This window comes from Balaenoptera physalus (assembly GCF_965194825.1).
Source record: "Balaenoptera physalus genome assembly, chromosome: 18".
In the NCBI taxonomy this organism is placed as follows: domain Eukaryota; kingdom Metazoa; phylum Chordata; class Mammalia; order Artiodactyla; family Balaenopteridae; genus Balaenoptera; species Balaenoptera physalus.
Genome location: NC_138899.1, coordinates 51,513,175 through 51,536,711, shown reverse-complemented (window position 1 = coordinate 51,536,711; position 23,537 = coordinate 51,513,175). Strand labels below are relative to the sequence as shown.

The following is a 23,537-nucleotide window of genomic DNA, read 5'->3' as shown; positions in this document are numbered from 1 at the left end:
ATATATTGTATATATAGTACAAAAAGATAATATTCATATTATATATATTATATACCAATGTAACATAATATATTATAGTTTTTATATTATATATGTTATATATATATAATATAATATATATATATAATATTCAGGGCTATCCAAGAACTAATCACATAGATACGAAAGATAGATATAGCCAAAGAAATATATTGTCGGATTGGCTCACTCAATCATGGAGGCTGAGAAGTTCCAAGATCTGCTCTCTGAAAGCTGGAGGCCCAGGAAAGCTGGTAGTGTAGTTTCATTCCAAGTCTGAAGCCTTGCGAAACAGGAACACAGATATCCAAGGTCAGAAGTTGGATGTCCCAGGTCAAGTATAAAACAAATATACCCTTTCTCCACCTTTTTGTTATATTTGGGCCCTCAACAGATTGGATAATACTCACCCATTGGTGAAAATATCTTCTTTTCTCAGTCTATTGATTCAAATGCTAATCTCCTCTGGAATGTCTACTCTCAAAAACACCCTTAGAAATAATGTTTTCCCAGCTATCGAGGAATCTGTTAGTCCAGTCAAGCTGACACATAAAATTAACCGTCACAAGTATACACACATATATGGATTTTACTTAGTATTTCTTGTAGAGGGTATGCTCTTTGAAGTGAATTTAATGTTCTTGTATATGACTTAATTATATTTTGAAATAATTATTTTTCTATTTGAGAATCTCACTGAAAATTTCATAGAAAATACCATTCAACATATAATTTGCATATTACCCATAAATTTTCAGTGTTACACCTTATGCTTAAAATAGGTGAAAAAGTGTTTATTAGTGAAAAATATTTATTGAGTACCTTCTAAATTCCAAGAATTATCAGCATGAAGATGCATAGTAAAAAACAGTGAAACACTCCTACCCTAAAAATCTTATATTTTCATTCATTTGTATGTTTTTCTATTTTGTAAAAATCTCATTTATTTTATTGGCATTTATATATTTTATATTTTCAAGTGATTAATATGTAAACATATTGATCTTGGACAGTTCAAATTACCTTGGCAACCTCATTTGCTGAGGACTTTAAAGACAATGAAGACCAAGGAGAGTTTTCTTATTTTAATACCAAAGACAGCAGCATGTTAGCACATTTTCAGTTAAAATCATGGGAAATCTTAGTCCAACCACATCTAGAAAACACAGTAACTTTCTCCTTAAGAGATATATATTTGCAAACTGTAATGTATAAAATAAGTATTTGTTTTAAAATATTGAAATTCATTCTGAAGCTAAAAGAAATTATTAATTTTTGGCTATGTTTTATTTTCTAATAAGGTAAGGATATATTTTATTTTTCTTTGAGATTGCCAAAATAATGTGAGTATAAGGGGAGTGGTAAATTGCCTTTATTTTTATTATTTTCTTTGGAAGGAGATTAAAAACTTAAAATAACATATGTATGTTTCATTCCAAGATTAATAGGATAAACTCAACTGAGGAAAAAATAAAATATAACTGTAAAGCCTGCCCCAAATTGAAATCTGTGTAAAGACTGACACCACTCAGAGTATTATCATAATCATGCATTAAGATGAGAATCAGAATAAATTAAAACCATTGAATAATTGGCCTAAAAAAGAATACCTTGAGATTAACCATGCCTGTTCATAGCTTAAGGGACTGGTTAGTAAATAATATCAAACTGCTTCACAACATACTATTAAAATATAAGATCTAATGCCCTGCTCTCAGGACAATGTAAAAAAAAAAAAAAGAAAGCATTATTCTAACAAATATTGTACTTTCTGACCTTGACAGTACTCATGCTTTTTCCAAAACTGTATATGTAATTAACATTTATTTGAAGGATACATAAAATTGTACATGAATCATATCAAATATAACTAATGATTATAAAAAGTGTTAAAAATTATTTTTGCTACTGTTGAGACACTCTTAGACTAAGGACCATGATGTGTCATTGTATTATTGATGCACTAACGCACCCAGACTTCAGTTTCAACTGCAGTACTTACTTCCATAGACTTGTCAGTAAGAAAAAGGACACGAATGGCTAAGACTGTGTGACTCATGTAACCCACATGATAATGATTATGACAGAATTAAACAGCCAAATCTTGAGCTGAGCCAGTGTAGAAGAAGGCAGTGCCATGATATACACATACACAAACAAAACAATATCTGTTTTCAGGTTAAAAAATTAAGACAAGAACAAACAAAAGATCAACAAATTTTAATTTTACCTCCCATTATTTCAAAGCATAGGAAAGGACAATAAATCTGTGGGCCAGAGAACACAGAAGGCTCAGATTAAAGAGAGACAGTAGAACAAGCAAAATCAAAGAAAGAAACAGAAAAGGGAATAGGGCGGGTGAAAGAAAAGGAGACAGAGAAGGGATGGAAGGAGAGAGAGAGAACATTCTTTGGAATAAAAATAGGATTGATTTCTAGCTATACAAACTGTTAAATTATTACAGATCTTCCTTGACTTACTGTGGGGTTACATCCCGATAAATCCATTATAAATTGAAAATATTGTTAGGTTAAAAAAGCGCTTAATACACCTAACCTACCAAATATCATAGCTTAGCTTAGCTTATCTTAAACACACTCAAAACATTTACATTAGCCTACAATTGGGTAAAATCATCTAACACAAAGTCTAATCTATAATAAAGTGTTGATTATGTCATGTAATTTATTAAATACTGTACTGAAAGTGAAAACCAGAATGGTTGTCTGTGTCCAGAAGGGTTGTAAGTCTATGGGCTGTTTACTCTCATTATTGCATAAGCGAACTGGGTGCTGCAGCTTACTGCCCAGCATCACGAGAGAGTAAGGACTCCCTATTGCTAGCCTAGGAAAAGATTTGAAGTAAAGTTTCTATTGAATGGACATCACTTTTACACCATCTTGAAAAGTCTTATGTTGAACCATCATAAATCACAGACAATATGAATATAAATGTTTCAATATTTCATATCAGTTATTAAGTAGTTACTACCATAATTCACTTAGTGGGACCACATTGACTCAGATAGCTCTGGCTCCTATTCCTGGACTCCCTAGACTACACATGATCTAACAAACTTAAAGGGTAAGATTGTAAATGGTACCCATATTGTATCAGTTGTCAAATAATTTTATATTCTGATAATAAAAAATTTATCAGCATGGATTTTGTAAAATATTCAGGAAGAATAAAATGTAGTTAATTAATGTATGAATAAGGAACTATGTAAGAAAATTAGTGGGTTTAGAAAATTAGTGAGTTTTTTCCAAAGACAGAAAAAGCATGACATCTACCTAAACTTGAGTTCAACTTGTTGGGAAAGTCAATCCTACCTGAGCACAGGAGAGAGAACCACTTATTTATGCATAGTCTTAGTAGCTACTATAGGATTGTTTCTGATTCTTTAGTGATAAGTATCAAGGGAAGGAGCATTCCATCTATCTATCTATCTATCATCTATCATCTATTTATCATCTATCTATCTGTCATCTTTTCTAAATGCTGCAATAAAGTATACATAACTTTCAGTGTTTTTTCAATCATTCTAAACAAATCTTACTTCAGTTATGCTTTGATAAGTTGGACACACATAGAAGGCAAAATTAGATAAAGAGCATCTTATTGAGTGTGGACCATATTATACTTGTTCATTACCTTTTTTGTTAATCTATGCTCAGCATTTCAAAAGAAGGAATGGTCTTAATAAAACATCAGATTCAATTAAACAGACCTATGTACCAGGCACCCTACTAGTTGATAAAGACAGTGTAATAATTATGGCACAGTCCCTATCCTCAAGGAGTTCAAACATAAGAGGGGAATGGTTAAGTAAAATGTTATCAGCCTTGATGATGATGAAGATAAATCATTGTTATGAAAGGTCACTTAACTAAAACTAGGAGGAGGGAAAAGGAAGCCAAATCAAGGATTTTCCAAGAGCACGTGAAACTTCAACTAAGCAGACTTGTAGAGTGAGGCAGGTAGACCCAAGTCTCCCCACCTTTAATTATACATTCTCTACCACATGACATTGCCCTTAGGGAAAACAGTCACCACAGCTCCTCAGATTTCTCTGTGGAGGGATTTCAGCTGGACTAATACTCCTTGTCCCAACCCCTTCCCTTAGACTCCTCATTTATTCCTCTCCAAGGAAGAAGAAGTGAGTTATCCAGCTAATGAGTTTGAAAGAGCACTCCACTTTGGAGCAAGCCTGAATATGGACAGATGTGTCTGACCTGCTTTCTCAGCTTTGTGGTGAGCTTGGGGTGCTGGTGATGCTCTGGCGGAACAGCTTGAAATTCTTCTAGTAACTGGGTAAATAAGTTGGTTCAGTTCTAGAAGGTGTTCTCAAGTCTGTTTGGCTATGTATCTAAGCCATGTCCTTAAGTCTTTGGTCTATTTTTTATTATCAATAAAGTTGACTATTTAGTCTCCATCTGTATAACTCCTGTGTCTGTTCCCCAATTTATTCCAAGCATAGGCAATAAAGAGGGCTAGTATTTAGGAACTTATTAACATTTCAACCATCACTTCCGATTTATTCTCTAAGAGGTTGTTTCAGTACATACAGCTTCATTTTGGTGATTAGTTCAGGAGCCTAAGCCCTGGTTCAATTTCAGTTTGGGACCTAATAGTATCTCCTTTCCAAGTCATAGACAAGAACTACACATCTAACAGGGACTGTAACTTTTTAATTGAATTAGTTGCTTTCATGATATTAAGTCCAAATATTTCACTAAAATATGTACTATTTGACTTATTTGTTCTCTGCTTTCTCCTTTTTTTCAAGCAAAAATGTTGCCCATGATAGAAGCTAGAAAGAACACAGGGTTACAAGACTCTGCCAGGAAAAAGAAGCTAATGCTAGTGTACACAGATTCTAAACAGTAAGCAGTCAACAAGTATCTGCAAAATGTTCAAGTATGATGATCTCACAGCACTGGGTATTTGGGTAAACAATAGTCTAAATAAATAATATTCACATAAGTCATAGCACATTAATAAATTTTATCTATGCAATATAGATGCTAGGATCTTAGAAAAAACTTTATTTTTTCAAACTCTGGGGCATTAAAACATACTAAAGCTGTGTGCTTGTTTGAACAAATTAATAAACGATTTTGTTTGCATTTTTACTTATTTATTTAAGTTCTTATAACTGATACTTCAGGCACTGTAAGAGTAAATAAATCTTATAAATTCCTAATCTATGCCCAGGGATTAATTTATTCACTAAATATGTCCAATATGTTCTTGCTTTGAGGCTGTAACACATACAGATAAAGACAAAGCTGAATATTTCTATTGTTTCTTATTAGCTTATCTTCATTTCCTTATAATATCCCTATATTTGACTAATTATGTTTACACTCATTTACAAATCAATTAATTTTTATTAAGTAAAAGAAGATAATTCCTAGGTTATTTTCATTAAGGTTTTTAACAAACATCTATCTTACTAATGGAGACCTTTGCATGACCCAGTAAAAATAATATGCTACCAATTAGAATTAATATTATTCAAATAGATAGAGGCCACAGCAGAAAAATAGAGACTGGTAAATAATTTAAGCCAGTACTGATAAGAGGTAAGAAAAAATAAAACAGATGTGCTTCATTCGTTTTAGCTTTCTTGCCAATGTGAAGTAAATAGCCACATAGAATATGCTATTTTGACAATACTCATAGAGATATTTTTTTTTAAAAGATGGTTTCTGAGAAGGTAAGCTGGGAGATATTAGAATAAATTATTTTATTATTTTCTTCTTGGAAAAACAATATTACGGTCAAAATTGATATACTCTTACCTTGACTCTCTTACTAGAATGCTTTCCCAAGTTGCCTTCAGTTTATCATCCAGCAGTATGCTCTGTGCCCCACTCCCCTCTGTTTCTCCTTTAGGAAAGCACCACTTCTGTTCATAGATCTTCAACCAGAACAAAAGCTTAGTCTAAAATGGCTTGGATATAATTCAGACAGTAGAGGCAGAAAGGACTGTGAACTTTTAAAACATTTTCACAACACAAATGCACTTTTCAAATTGGAAATTTCTGTAAGATAAGATAAGGCCCATAGTGTTCTTTTATTGATGCACTATGCAATGCAATTTTTATACTCTCATATCTCCTGTAATAGAAATATGACCTGGAGCTACACATAACATTGACATTTGGAACCATTACAGGCCTTTGTAAAGTGTATTATGCCTTGGTGATACATTCAGAAGAAACCCAAAAGCATATAAATCTAACTATTGCCCTTAAACTACACCTTTGGGTGAGATTTCAAGTTTTCAGAATCTGAGTTTCTTAGCAGGTTAGAATTTTAGAACCATTGGCTATTCCTCAAATGAATGTTTGACCTCTGCCCAGATGGGAACTGGAAAGGATCAAAGAATAGCATAAAGATGGAAAAGCTATTTTTATAATAGAGGCACCACAATAATATTAAAGAATAGATCATCTATACATATAAGCATCTGTGTGCCCCCCATACACATGCTCACGAAAACAAATATGTATAAAAATTCTTTATCAACATGTTTCACTTTGCCCTGATTTACTTTTCTAAATATCACCTTTCATCATTTGATATATTTAATATGTAATAATTTGTCTTTTGTCTTATTCACCTACGTATCTACAGTGACACATAGTAGTTGTTAAATAAATAACTATGAATAATCAATAAGTGCATACAAAAGGAGACTATGTTATTTTCCCTTATTCCATTATACTCTCTCTCAAAACACAAGCTCAGTATGAATTTTTTTGATTTTTAAGAATCTTGACATTTGTGTACCTACTAGATGCCCAATACTTCCTTGGTATTTGTGAGGCTACAAATAAGAGTATGACAAGAAACTGTCAAACATATCATTTTTGCGAAATCTCTCTTCTGTTTGAATGTCTCATTTTATCCGTTTTCAATGGAGAAATAATCACCATTACCACAGTGTTATGTAACAGAATTTTCTTGCTTAGTAGGGAAAATAAAAATATATATATAAACAAAACCAACGAAATTGGTTACTTTTTTTTTTAAGTACATAAATACATGTGGGTAAATTTATATAAATGTATAACTAATACAAATTTTGCTGGTAAAAAATATATATGAGGAATCAGAGAATTATTTGGACTGGAGATATGATGATAACTATAAAACACCATTTTAATGTTTTCATTCAGTGGAATTTCTAGACTAAGGGAACATTTTTAAAACCTTTACATTATTGATAAATGTTCACTTGTGACATGGATATTGCAGGTATAAGTATAATTTGATTTGATCCATGTAAGATTTGAAAGATGATTATCTACCTTAGATGAAATATAGTTATGACTAGAGGCAGAATCTTCTTTTTTAAGAAAGACCTTTTAAGTATTCTTCATACTACCATTCAATTATTTTTAGATTAAGAATTTCCTTTTAATTATCTACATATCATGTTATTCATCACCCAAATACATTTGTATCTTTCTTAATATTATGCCAGCACATAGTAGATTCATAATTTTAACACCAGAGTTTGACATACTTCTATGGTTTATATTGTAATTATGCTTAAATTTAAATGCATGCTGACATAATATACCATATGAATTGTAAATACTTAACTCCTTTTACAGAATTTTTTGAAAAACAGATATTATTTGATAAAATTGATTAATATACTAATATAATAGAGCATACGATTGTAAAATAACCTAAATTTATTCAATTAAAATAAATGCTATAAATTTGTATAATTCAGGATTAAGCACATTGTAGAAAATATTTCCCTGATTTTCCTTTCACTTTGCTCTCAGATGCCATGCTTGTTTTGAAGCAAATATCTTAGCACTAAAATATTTTAATGGGGCCCTTACATTTGTTTTACAAATAAGGAAATATTCAAAAAACATTATTCTAAAATATTTTAAGTGATTAATAATAAAAACAGTCAATCTGCAAAAATATGACTGAACTGATTTTAAAATTGATAAAGTAAAAAAATGTTTCTTAAATTATATAATGACTCTGAGTCTAAGGATTGCATTTTAAAATAAACAAATCGCACAAAAGTACATTTTTTTTAAGACATATTTATACTTGCCCCACCAGGGTTAATTATATTGTAAGCATGTTACTAAAAAACACTGGGTTAGTAATTAATTTTTGTCATCAACTAAAAGAACACAGATCACAATATGTGTGGATAAGAATTGCAAACATGTTATTATGAGTGTCAACATTTTGCATTGCAGGTATAAACACCTGTGAAGTGCTCCAAGTATACTATTTTTTTTGTGTGCTTTCTTAACTTTTCAGACTGGGTCAAGAAAAAATGGAGAAACCAAAAAAAAGTGCAAAATAAAAGATGTTTATAGTACATTATGCTGCTGTTACACGTGTTAACAAAGTTTTCCACACACCACTTTGAATTCGTACAGAAAATTTGTGTACAAAAAACTGTGGAAGATACAATTCAATTTGTATATTATTACAGGCAACTTCAAAATTGAGGTTGTTCAGTGTTTCTAACTCTACTTTTTCTTTGAAAGTATAATTTGTTGGTTGAGAGTTACCTTCCATAAACATTTTGGAGATAATAAACTATTGTTTTTCTGAGCCCAATTATACTCCTTAAAAGAAGTCAATTGTCAACCTAACTTCTCTTCCTCCTTTCCCTCTCCTCCTCCTCCCCTTCTTTCACTTTCTCTCTCTTTTTCTCTCTCCCCATCTTTCCTCTCAACTAATGTTTACCTTCCTTCTGTTGTTTTCAATATCCTAATAGATTTTATTGTTTAGCAGTGTCAAAAGGATGGAGCATGGGCCTAATCAGTATTTCCTTTGTGGGAAGTGAAGGAAATGAGAAATGATTTCTCATAATATGATATCTACTGAAAGAAAAAAAAAAAACAAAACAATAGGCCAAACTGTATGCAAAATTAGTTTAGTGTTCTAGAAAAGTAAAAATGTGAAGTAGTATAGGTAAAGCACTGCAGGAAAAATATGTAACAGACTATTTCAAGTGGAGAGATCATTGTGGATAATAATTACCTTCTAGATTCCTTGCTATTGTTTGAAAAGACTCAATGAGAATGGATTTGTCTTTAACTTACGAAAATATTATTTTTTATAAAAAAAGGTAACAAAATACCCCACTGTGTTTCTTGTTCAATGTATTGCAGAGTTAGAAAATTATCTTTCTACCTTGTTCAAAAATCTTTCATTAAAAGAATATAATTATCCTCAATTGTAAGAAGTCGAAAAGTGAAAATACAGACTTACAGATAAAGAGTTTTGTATCTGCATTGCCGAATGATTTAAAGAATAATTAATGAAAGAGAAATTTAAGTGGAAATTTTATTTAAGGCATTTAAAACACCTTTACACTTTTTAAGAATGAATTACCCACATCCTTAAAGGTACAGTTAGTTTTCAAGAGTGAGATGTGGTCTGCTTTCTGTCACAAGAATTGTGTGGATGGAAAAGAACTAGAGATGCTCAACAATAGCTCAAATAATGTGACACATAGGGCAGAAAAAAAAAAAAAAAAAAAGATTCCAAGCAAAAATAAACGTGTTATTTGTGTTTATAAGGGAAGAAGAAAGTATATTAGGAAATTAACAAGAGAAAATTCACATATTGTTAAAAGAAAGTATGATTAAAAGTAAGAGGAAAAATCTAGCTAAATAATATACTAATATAGAGAGAAAATTCTAAAATCTTCCTCTGTTAAATTAAATAAATAAAACTTTGTCTTGTATAACTTAGATGTTAGCACTGTGAGTGATATTTCCTTGATTGTTTAGTTGAAAATATTTTTAATGTGAAAGAAATACATAAGATAGTAATTCAAAGACTATAGGAAAAAATGAGAAAGAAAGAAAATATCATGCTAAATCTCACTACTCGAAGATTATTGTTAACATTTTAATGAGTGACACACATACACCAAATTAATTACACATCAGGATGGTAAACTGGGGCAAAGACAGCTATTTAGAAAGACACAAAATATCTCTCCATTTTTTAAAACAGATTCTCACCATAGCTGTAAATTTTATTCATATAGGCAGTACTCTTTTCTTCCTAATACTCTTATATCTTATATATTTTTTTCTGCTTTTATGAATGGCTTTGTTCACTATGTTACCTAATTTTTTTAATGTAGAAGACATTTATTTATTAATATATATTAAAATTCATTGAGGCAATTTTTATAATTCAAATAGTCATATACAATGTTTTATTCAGTCAAATACTAATTTAGTCAAGTACTAATGTTTATTTAGTCAAAAAACCATTGGTACTCTGTAACTGTTTTACATAGTATATATATTTACTTGTTTAGTTATTTTTTTGCTTAGGTATGTTGATCAACTTTTTTTTTGTGCTTACTTATTATTTCTAATACATTAAGGTTGCTGTTCAAACGTTACCTGTGTTCATAATGTGGTTCAATTAACACTCAGATTTTTCTTTCCAACAAAATTTATTGGAGTTTGGTGCTTCCCAAACTTTGCACCTAAGTACTGGTGAATTTCACCAGCGTTAATGCATTATCTCAGCTTAAGTAGTACTCTAGAAACTAATCCACTGGCGAAGAGAGTACAATAATTAAATGATACTAGCCTTGTGCAGCTCTAAGATTGTCAGTGAACTAACGGCAAGGAATCTCTGAATGGCATTCTCTAGGCAGTTATGTTCACACAACAGTATTTCAATTTCCACTGCAGGTTCTTAGTCATTTATGAAAATATGATATAAGATAAAATCTAAAGATAAAACTGAAATCATAGAGATTATATTTTGATCTTTCTCTGTCTAGATACAAAGTCATTCTATTACAGAAGCATATCAAATTGGGCTCATAATAGGTACTCTCTAAAATAATGTAGTGCTTGCAAGCTTTCTTATTCTAGGGAACTGTAAATTGATAATGTGATGGCTTGTTTCAGTATCCCTTCATGTATTAAATTTAAGCTGGCAAGTCTAGAATCATTAAGTTATTCCTATTTATCTTCTAATATTTAAAATATGCAGACATATTTACAGATATTAAAAATATAAATGTAGAGATAGAAGATAAAATAGTTTAGACTATAGATTTTTTTTCACATACCATATACTTTTTTGAGTCACATATTTAATGCACATATTAACTTATTTCTGGAAGAGGAAACTAAGGCACAGAGAGTTTACAGAGTATGACTGAATTCACAAAGCTAGGAAATGTTGAAGCCAGAATTCTAGCCCAGCAATCTGGTTCCAGAGAAAGTACTCTTAGGCACCATATTATACTTCTCCCAATGCAGTCACACTTTGTAGTCATCAGTCTATTGTCACTCAAAAGCATACACTATTCATTTTATTGCTGATTTTAATAAATTAGAAAAATTGAGGAGTAGAAAAATCCACCAGAGTGAAAAACTCAAGAAACTGTTTGTAAAATGATGGTATTATTTGCCAAAGTATTTAATTATAAATATGAATTTATTATTGTTACTACAAAAATTACTGGATGTCTCAGTTGGGCACACTTGGGACATGTTTACACTGAAACAAATTTTGCTGTTTATCTGAAATTCAAATTTAATTGCACAACCTATATTTGTGTTGGCTAATTATGGCAACCCTAATTTCATAAATTAACAAATATTACAAATCATAAAAAAAACTTAATTTACCTTAAAAAATTAACGGATTATATTGCATAGCTTCAACTTTTATAAACTTAAATATTTTTCAATTACACATTTCAAAGGTTTTAATGATTATAAATCTAATGACAAAAAAAATTCTAAATCAGTGTTCCACTCTGATTCACAGCAAAAGACACAGAAGGTAGTTTTGGCATGGTTTATAATCCTCAGAAAGAGATACAATTAAAAAACCCAGAAACATATACACATATGTATATATGAACATGAATGTGTATAAATATGTGTATATGTACATTCAAAACACAAAATTGAGCTAAAGAAACAAAATGAATGTCTCCACAGACCAGAAATGGAAAAGATATTATAAATTTCAGTGGGGGAGAGAGCAATATCATCTATGCCTCACATCTGGAATCTGGGTTTGGCCCTTGATATGTAGGCACTGAAAGTGCTGTATGTAAGAAAGGAAGAAGCATGAAACATAAGAAAACACAACGTTCTGACTCATTGGAAATCAGAAAAATGCAAATTAAAACATCAAGGACAACCTAAATGTCCATCGACAGAAGAATGGATAAAGAAGATGTGGTATATATATATATACAATGGAATATTACACAGCCATAAAAAACAATGAAATAATGCCATTAGTAGCAACATGGATGGACCTAGAGATTATCATACTGAATGAAGTAAACCAGACAAAGACAAATATCATATTGATATTGCTTATTTGTGGAATCTAAAAAAAAAAAAAAAATGGTACAAATGAACGTATATATAAAACAGAAATAGACCCACAGACATAGGAAACAAACTTATGATTACCAAAGGGGAAAGGGTGGGGGGAGGGATAAATTAGAAGTTTGGGATTAACACATACACACTACTGTATGTAAAATAGATATACAATGAGGACCTACTGTATAGTACAGGGAACTATCCTCAATATTTTTTAATAACCTATAAGGAAAAAGAATCTGAAAAAGAATAGCTATATATATGTGTGTGTGTGTGTAACTGAATTACTTTGCTGAATCCTTGAAACTGACACAACATTGTAAATCAACTATACTTCAATTAAAGAAAAACAGAAAGAAATTACAGACCAGAGCTTATCTAAAGACAGGAAGTGCCTTTAGCAGATTGTTTCATAATTAAAAAAAAAAAAATTACCATCCACTGATAACTATATGCATTTTTTTAATCCAGCCTTTCCTTATCGTTTTCTGTCACTGAATAAAAAACTGCTTCCTGAAACAAACAAACAAAAAATAATGAAATGGTATTTCTTCCCCTTGATATGGGCAAAATTTTTAGATGACAATATTAAGTGTTGGGAAGGATGTAGAACAAATGCAACTCCCATGTACTGCTGATCTAGCTGAATTAGGAAGATGACTGAGAAGGCAATTTAGCAATATCTAATGTTATTTGAAGCTATGCATACTCTTTGATCCATTTCCTTATGGTAAGATACCTCTAATAGTTTTGCACAACAACTTTTGCTGGGTGGTAGGTAAATGGGTTTATGCTATAATATTTTAGAACTCTTTTGAATCCCTGAATTGTTTGATAATAACTATTGAAAGTAAGGTAAATTAAAAGAGGATATTTTTGAACAACTACTGGAGGAGAATTCCTCTAAATCTGACTAAATTTATTTCCAGAACCAAGGGAAGTTAGAGACAATTGAGCAATTTTGCGGGAAAAGTATTTTCAATCTAGAATTCTAAACAATAAAGTATACTTACTATGTGGGATGAGTACAAATACACATTATCGTATATCATTTATAGGATATTATTTGTAATATCATATACTAACAATTTTACCCAGAAAGACAATGAATGCTGTGCACTAGTAAAACAAGGATGTAAAAGTCGGGAAGGGGAGGACCTTCAAGATGGCAGAGGAGTAAGATGTGGAGATAACCTTCCTCCCCATAGATACATCAAAAATACATCTACATGTGGAAGAACTCCTACAGAAAATCTACTGAACCCTGGCAGAAGACCTCAGACTTCCCAAAAGGCAAGAAAATCCCCAGGTACCTGGACACCCTCAGGCGACCTACACATAGAGGTGGAGCCATATACAAAGCTGAACCCCAGGAGCTGTGTGAACAAAGAAGAGAAAGGGAAATTTCTCCAGGCACCCTCAGGAGCAACAGATTAAATCTCCAGAATAAACTTGATGTACTCTGCATCTGTGGAATACCTGACTAGACAATGAATCATCCCAAAATTGAGGTCATGGACTTTGAGAGCAAGTATAGACTTGAGCTTTATTGTATGCTACAGACTACTTTCTGATTTTTATGCTTCTCTTACTATAGTTTTTAGCATTTTTTATCATTGGTGGATTTGTAAATTGGTTTGATTGCTCTAATCTTTTTCATTATTAATTTTTATTTTTTTATTTTAATAATTCTTTTAATTTTTATTTTTAAAAAATTATTATTATTTTTTCATTCATTTTTCTACCTTTCCTTCTGAGCTGTGTGACTGACAGGATCTTGGCTCTCTGGCCAGGTGTCAGGCCAGAACATCTGAGGTGGGAGAGCCGAGTACAGGATATTAGACTACCAGACACCTCCCAACCCCATGTAATATCAATTGGCGAGAGCGCTCCCAGAGATTTCTGTCTCAGCACTTAGTCCCAGATCCACTCAATGACAAGCAAGCTGCAGTGCTGGACACCCCATGCCAAAAAAACTAGCAAGACAGGAACACAACCTCATTCATTAGCAGAGAGGCTGCTTAAAATCATACCAAGGTCACAGACACCCCAAAACACACCACTGGACACAGTCCTGCCCAAAAGAAAGACAAGATGCAACTTCATGCACCAGAACACAAGCACATGTCCCCTCCAACAGGAAACCTACACAACACACTGAACCAAACTTACCCACTGGGGACAGACACCAAAAACAACGGGAACTACAAACCTGCAGCCTGTGAAAAGGAGACCCCCAAACACAGTAAGTTAAGCAAAATGAGAAGACAGAGAAATATGCAGCAGATGAAGGAACAAGGTTACAACCCACCAGACCAAACAAATGAAGAGGAAATAAGCAGTCTACCTGAAAAAGAACTTAAAGTAATGACAGTAAAGATGATCCAAAATCTTGGAAATAGAATGGAGAAAATACAAGAAACGTTTAACAAGGACCTAGAAGAACTAAAGAGCAAACAAACAATGATGACCAACAAATAAATGAAATTTAAAATTCTCTAGAAGGAATCAATAGCTGAATAACTGAGGCAGAAGAACGAATAAGTGACCTGGAAGATAAAAGAGTGGAAATAACTACCATGGAAGAGAATAAAGAAAAAGGATTGAAAAGAATTGAGGACAGTCTCAGAGACGTCTGGAACAACATTAAATACACCAACATTCGAATTATAGGGGTCCCAGACGTAGAAGAGAAAAATAAAACGTCTGAGAAAATATTTGAAGAGATTATAGTCAAAAACTTCCCTAATATGGGAAAGGAAATAGTCAGTCAAGTCCAGAAAGCACAGAGAGTCCCATACAGAAAAAACCTAAGAAGAAACACACCAAGACACATATTAATGAAACTATCAAAAATTAAATACGAAGAACAAATATTAAAAGCAGCAAGGGAAAAGCAAGAAATAACATACAAGGGAATCCCTATAAGGTTAACAGATGATCTTTCAGCAGAAACTCTGCAAGCCAGAAGAGATTGGCAAGACATATTTAAAATGATGAAAGGGAAAAACCTACAACCAAGATTACTCTACCCAGCAAGGATCTAATTCAGATTTGACCAAGAAATTAAAACATTTACAGACAAGCAAAAGCTAAGAGAATTCAGCACCAGCAAACCAGCTTTACAACAAATGCTAAAGCAACTTCTCTAGGCAGGAAACACAAGAGAAGGAAAAGAACTACAGTAACAAACCAAAAACAATTAAGAAAATGGTAATAGGAACATACATATCGATAATTACCTTAAATGTAAATGGGTTAAATGCTCCAACCAAAAGACATAGACTGGCTGAATGGATACAAAAACAAGACCCATTTATAAGCTGTCTGTGAGAGACCCACTTCAGACGTAGGTACACATACTGACTGAAAGTGAGGGGATGGAAAAAGTTATTGCACGCAAATGGAAATCGAAAGAAAGCTGGAGTAGCAATTCTCATATCAGAAAAAATAGACTTTAAAATAAAGACTATTACAAGAGACAAAGAAGGGCACTACATAATGATCAAAAGATCAATCCAAGAAGGAGATATAACAATTGTAAATATTTATGCATGCAAAATAAGGGCACCACAATATATAAGGCAAATGCTAGCAGTCATAAAAGGGGAACATGACAGTAACACAACAATAGAAGGGGACTTTAACACCCCATTTTCACCAATGGACGGATCATCCAAAATGAAAATAAATAAGGAAACATAAGATTTAAATGATGCGTTAACCAAGATGGACTTAATTGATATTTATAGGGCATTCCACCCAAAAAAATCAGAATACACTTTCTTTTCAAGTGCTCATGGAACATTCTCCAGGACAGATCATATCTTGGGTCACAAATCAAGCCTTGGTAAATTTAAGCACATTAAAATCGTATCAAGTATCTTTTCTGAACACAATGTTATGAGACTAGATATCAACTACAGGAAAAAACTGTAAAAAATACAAACATATGGAAGCTAAACAATACACTACTAAATAACCAAGAGATCACTGAAGAAATCAAAGAGGAAATCAAAAAATACCTAGAAACAATGACAGTGAAAACAAGGTGACTGAAACCCTATGAGATGCAGCAAAAGCAGTTCTAAGAGGGAAGTTTATAGCAATACAAACCTACCTCAAGAAACAAGAAACATCTCAAATAAACAACCTAAACTTACACCTAAAGCATCCAAATTGGAAAAGAAAAAGTAAAACTGTCACTTTTTGCAGATGACATGATACTATACATAGAGAATCCTAAACACATTATCAGAAAACTACTAGAGATAATGAATGAATTTGGTAAAGTAGCAGGATACAAAATTAATGCACAGAAATCTCTTGCATTCCTATACACTAATGATGAAAAATCTGAATGAGAAATTCAGGAAACTCTCCCATTTACTATTGCAACAAAATGAATAAAATACCTAGGAATAAACCTACCTAAGGAGACGAAAGACCTGTATGTAGAATACTATGAGACACAGATGAAAGAAATTAAAGATGATACAAAAAGACAGAGAGATATACCATGTTCTTCGATTAGAAGAATCAACATTGTGAAAATGACTATACTACACAAAGCAATCTACAAATTCAATGCAATCCATATCAAACTACCAATGACATTTTTCTCAGGACTAGAACAAAAATGTTCACAATTTGTATGCAAAAAAAAAAAGACCTCGAATAGCCACAGCAATCTTGAGAATGAAAAACGGAGCTGGAGGAATCAGGCTACCTGAGTATACTACAAAGCTACAGTAATCAAGCAGTATGGTACTGGCACAAAAACAGAAATATAGATCAGTGGAACAGGATAGAAAGCCCAGGATAAACCCACACATATATTGTCACCTTACCTTTGATAAAGGAGGCAAGAATATACAGTGGAGAAAAGACTGCCTCTTCAATAAATGGTGCTGAGACTACTGGACAGCCACATGTAAAAGAATGAAATTAGAACACTCTCTAACACCATACACAAAAATGAACTCCAAATGGATTAAAGACCTAAATGTAAGGCCAGATACTATAAACCTCTTAGAGGAAAACATAGGCAGAACACTCTATGACATAAATCACAGAGAGATCCTTTTTGACCCACATCCTAGAGAAATGGAAAGAAAAACGAAAATAAACACATGGGACCTAATGAAACTTAAAAGCATTTGCACAGAAAAGGAAACCATAAACAAAATGAAAAGACAACCCTCAGAATGGGAGAAAATATTTGCAAACGAAGCAACTGACAATGGATTAATCTCCAAAATATGCAAGCAACTCATGCAGCTCAATATCAAAAAACAAGCAACCCAATCCGAAAATGGGCAGAAAATCTAAATAGACATTTCTCCAAAGAAGATATACAGATTGTCAAGAAACATATGAGTAGATGCTCAACATCACTAACCATTAAAGAAATGCAAATCAATACTACAATGAGGTATAACCTCACACTGGTCAGAAAGGTTTTCATCAAAAAATCTACGAACAATAAATACTGGAGAGGATGTGGAGAAAAGGGAACCCTCTTGCACTGTTGGTGGGAATGTAAATTGATACAGCCACTATGGAGAACAGTATGGAAGTTTTTAAAAAAAATAAAAATAGAACTACCATACAACCCAGCAACCCCACTACTGGGCATATACCCTTAGAAAACCATAATTCAAGAGGTGTCATGTACCACAATGTTCATTGCAGTTCTATTTACAGGAGCCAGGACATGGAAGCCACCTAAGTGTCCATCAACAGATGACTGGATAAAAAGATGTGGCACATATATACAATGGAATATTACTCAGCCATAAAAAGAAACAAAATTGAATTATTTGTAGTGAGGTGGATGGACCTAGAGTCTGTCATACAAAGTGAAGTAAGTCAGAAAGAGAAAAACAAATACCATATGCTAACACATATATATGGAATCTAAGAGAAAAAAAAAAAGATTCTGAAGAACCTAGGGTCAGGACAAGATAAAGATGCAGACATAGAGAATGGACTTGTGGACACGGGGAGGGGTAAGGGTAAGCTGAGACGAAGTGAGAGAATAGCATTGACATATATACACTACCAAATGTAAGATAGATAGCTACTGCGAAGCAGCCGTATAGCACAGGGAGATCAGCTTGGTGCTTTGTGACCAACTGGAGGTGTGGGATAGGGAGGGTAGTAAGGAGATGCAAGAGAGAGGTGATATGGTGATATATGTATATGTATAGCTGATTCACTTTAGTTATACAGTAGACACTTTAGTTATACAGCAGAAACTAACACAACATTGTAAAGCAATTATACTCCAATTAAGATGTTAAAAAATATAAATAAATAATAGTAAGGAAGGAGCAAGACTTGGAAGTGCAGAAAGCAGGATATCCAACATAGGTGATAAGTGAAGTAAAATCTTAGGATGACAGTATCAGAAAAGTCCTAACATAAGATTTGTGTAGTGAGCATAGTGAACACAGAGTCTAAATTAGAAAAAGGAAGTCAGAGAGCTCTATCAGTGATGTTTCTAGAAAAAAGAAAATGTAATTAATAGATAACAAGATGCAGTTATTTGTTTTAAAATTTTGTCAGGACATTGGATTCAAATGTTTAAGAGAGCACAGAAACCCAAGGTCACATAATTTTAAAGAATTTAAAATTAATTATGAAAATTATCCAATGAAGGTTTAGCTATATGCAATATTTATATATAAGGATGTTGACACTGAACATTGTTTTATCCAAAAAGATGTGATAAAATCTTAAGAGAATTTGGGAATGGGTTTCCATACTAGAAAAAATTGAAATGCAACAATTTATAATAGAAGAGGAAAGCACAAATTTTTAAAGTTAAAAAAAAAAACCTCTTTCCTTAAGAAATATTGAGTGAATATTAGAAGAATGAATTTGAAATTTGAAAAGTAATTTCCTCAGGGGCACAAAATCATGTTTAGGAAAAGATAGGCAGGAAACTATCATAATTTGTCATATGTTTGTAATATTTAAACATAATGATGTGCTTGTACTACTTTGAGGAAAAGAGAATTGATTGAATGTAACAAACTGCGTTTGTTGAATTGATTGAATGTAAACAAACAACGTTTACAGAGAGTATTATAAAACAATTTTTAATATATATAAGGGAGACCAGAATTAATAGAGAAACAAGATTTTGATTGAATGGTAGTTACTGCTAAGTGGCATATTCACAAAATGAATACAGTAAATCAAAATAAATGAACCAAATTTACAGTACCAATAAGAATAAGCTTAAAAGCATAAGGGTAGGTGTAAAATGCAAGGTGCAAACAATCTATGATATCTTTATTACAATTTGAAGAACTGTGAAATTACTAAATGTTTTTGAATACTGACATATATAATAGTAGCCTCAAAATAAGTTTGAGAATTGTAAAAACTTTGTACAACATACTGATTGGCTCATGGTAGAATAGAAAGAAAAGAAATTGAACAGAGAATCCATGAGGTTATATGGATAATAATAATAAATAATAATAATAAATTATAAGTAAAAATTAATAATAAAGAACAAAATATTAGTATTTGACAGAATTGAGACCTATGGTTCAGGTTTTTTTTAGTATATGATTATTATATCTTTTCTATAAGGTTAAAATATTTAAAAAATTAAAAGCACTATTATATATGTATATACATTAAATGAAATATATTTAAATTTATATCAATATATAAATATATATTGACTGGGTGCAAACAACACCCTAGGCAAAGTGTTACATGCTTAGCATATACATCTCTTTTAAACCTCTTGGTAAGTTAATTTGAAGACAATGATATCGAAAATTAAAAATAATAAAATTCTCATGCCAATTAAATGGTAAATATGGAATTCAATTAGATTTCCTATGACATCAACACCTACATATTTCTACTCTGTTCTGTTGCCTTATAGTCCAAAATAGGGCAAATTTACAGTATCCCTAATTTCTGGTCTAAGATTCCTCAATTTCTAAATAAAGAAGAGGACCAGTACACAACTATTAGAATGACCAAAATCCAAAACACACACAAGATAAAATGCTAGAAGCTATGTGGAACAACAGGAACTCTCATTCATCTCTGATTGGAATGCAAAACAGTGCAGTTACTTTGGAAGACAGTTTGGTGGTTTACAAAACTAAATGTACTCTTAACATATGTTCCAGCAAAGGTAAGAAGAGGAAAATTGGACACACACATACAGATTTGTAAAGAAAGGGGACAATGTGAAGACATACAGGGAGAAGATGGCCATGTGAGAATGATGGCAGAGTGATGCACTTACAAAGAACACCAAGAATTGCCAGCCAACTCCAGAAGCTCTAGAGGCAAGGAAAGATTCTCCTCTGCAAGTTTCAGAGGGAGCATTGTCCTGCCAACACCTTGATATCAAATTTTGTAGCTTTCAGACCGATGAGGCAATAAATTTCTATTGTTTTAAGCCACCGAGTTGGTGGTACTTTGTAACAGGTGGCCCTAGAAGTGTAAATTATACACAAAAGGATAAAAGACAGGATATGATGCAAATGGAGCAGTAATGTATAGTGGAGAATGGGACAGGGTAAATGGGCAAAAATTAATGCTGCCTAAAATTTGTTCAGATGGGCATAGTTGCCTATGGGAGTTGATGGATAGAAGGTGGTAGTCATAGTGTATGACACACAAATTAAAAATTTTGGATCAGGGACTATCATTAATGATGACAAAACTCTGGGCATTGAGAGTGAGTACTAGTTGGGAAGAAAGGAATATGTTAATGTTAATGAAATAGGTTATAATGATAACAAGGGGAGAATAGAGCAAATGTCAGTGGTCCTCATGCTAAAGATTTTACTGATAAATGTGTATGACTGGAAATTCTAAAGATTATTCATTTGGAAATAACAAGGTTCAGTACATTTTGATACTACATGCTTCACAAGAACCATAGTATATGAAGTAAGAAATAAGATAAATTATATGGGACCAAAAGTAGTGAGTATCTGAAGGCATTGCCTGACAGGGTATTGCAAAGAGGCAGTCTCGAATAAACTACAGGAGAACCTGTGTCTTCTGAAGATGGCAAGTTTTCAGTTAACTCAAGCAATTTAAGGGAATATTAGAGGAATTACTTGAGGAGAAGAATTTGGTGATGCTAGACCTTGAGTTTCAGGGGCCACAGTGGAATGATTTGGAAAATTCTGAAGAATTGGAGACTGGATATGAGCAAAACAGAATGTGGATATGACAGTAGCTACTGGTGACCTGGGAAGCTTTCCCTTTTGTGTATGATTGAGTCTTCTATGTCTTGACAGTTTTACTTCAAGTCATTTCATACAAGAGATTGAATCAAAAGAATAATCATTAATCCAGAATATTTAGTTGGATGTAATAGGTCATGTGGGTGATTGTATCTTCTTCAATCAGAGATAATATTGATAATGAGAATGTATGCCTCAGCATACAATTTAGTCACTAGAATCATGAGTTACCTATATTGACCTCTCCTTCACCAGCATGGTTCAGAAGACTGAGGGGGTAGAGAGTTAAAAACCCTGAGGGTTTATTTGTTGAAAAAGTCAGATTCCTAAGAGAAACAAGAGATGTCCACATAGAACCTCATGTTTAATGCATGTTGACCATAAATGTCTTTGAGATGCCTTCCCAATACCTACTTAATATAGACACTCAAAATTTCATATACTCTTGTTCAAAGCAGATGATTACAAATGTTTGTAAGATCATTTTATCAATATCTCAAGACAGCTGCCCTACCCCCACCACACACACACACACACACACACACACACACACACATACATGATTTAATTGCCAGGTCCTAAAACAGCATCTAGCTTTTGCTGGGCAGATTTCTCTTAATAAATGAATAAAACATGTCACGAAGAGATCATTCATGTACTTGAAAGTATACTATATAGATTTGGAGGATTCAGAGTCTTCATTTATTTTGGTAGATAGTTGGTATGAAGGTCATTATAAATGAAGATAAATAGAAAGGTGATATGATTTGGGGCAGAGGCTGTTTGTTAAATCTAAGAAAGTGGAGATTAGAAACTGAATATTTAAATATGTAATAGTAGAAAGAAAGGGAGAACAGATACAGAGAACAATGGAAATACTGATAGATTTCATATTAGATAACTGAGAACTCTGACACTATAGGGCTAGAACTTTCACTTTTTGAGCTTCAGTTTCGGGAACTCTGAAGTGCACATAATATTGACTTACTGGCTGGTTGCAATGAGAATTAGAGATTGCAGGAATCCTGAGACCTAGCTTATTATTCAGTGGTTTCCAAAAATATCAGAAAGCTTGTTAACTAAATCAAACAGACACAATTAGTAGAGATTAATCACTGGCTTATTTGATTCAAAAGGCCATAATCTCAATAAGTATAACAAAATTTTTCTCAAGAATATTACAAGCTTTTTATCTAATAAGATAGAAATATATAGTTGGTCTTAACTGATGAATATGATAATAGATTAAAGAAGACAAACTAAAAAGAGATAGACAAATATACATATACATATATAGAAAGATACATACATATATAGAAATTTTTACTTATATATATTATCTATATATATGTATATAAATATATTACCTTTATACATACAATGTATACTCACTCAACCACTTTTGACTGCAAGCAATTTTTTTTCTCTGCTATGCATCCACTGGTTCATGTAAAATTCATAATTAAACTGCATGACTAAAGAAGTAAGATTTTTAAACTTTTGTAAAACAATGAGTACACTATCCTTCTAGATTTCTGTGATCCCTTCCAGTACATACACATGATTCTTTCACATCAACTTAAATAGAAATTATTTTATGGAATATCTTTACTGAGTCTTTCCAAATAATTTGACCTATTTTTAATAGAAGTAAGAACTCTGCTTTATTCTCATATTTTGTCTTTAAACAAGACTTAACTAAATTATAGCATTTCAATAACACATTAAAATGGCATAAACTAATTTGGAAACAAATAACTGACATCTGATGATCATGTAGATTAATTACAGGAAATAAAAGTGTATGGACAGAGAACCGGAGAGGAGCTTCAAGATGGCAGAAGAGTAAGATGCTGAGGTCACCTTCCTCCTCACAAATACATCA

At 32.3% G+C, this 23,537-nt stretch overlaps 1 pseudogene across 1 annotated transcript in view; it reads right to left on the bottom strand.

Moving 5' to 3' along the window:
- The window catches only part of LOC309647939 (thioredoxin reductase-like selenoprotein T pseudogene), a 481,034-nt pseudogene that overhangs the window by 14,952 nt on the left and 442,545 nt on the right, over positions 1-23,537 (bottom strand). The gene's annotated exons all lie outside the window — the stretch shown is intronic.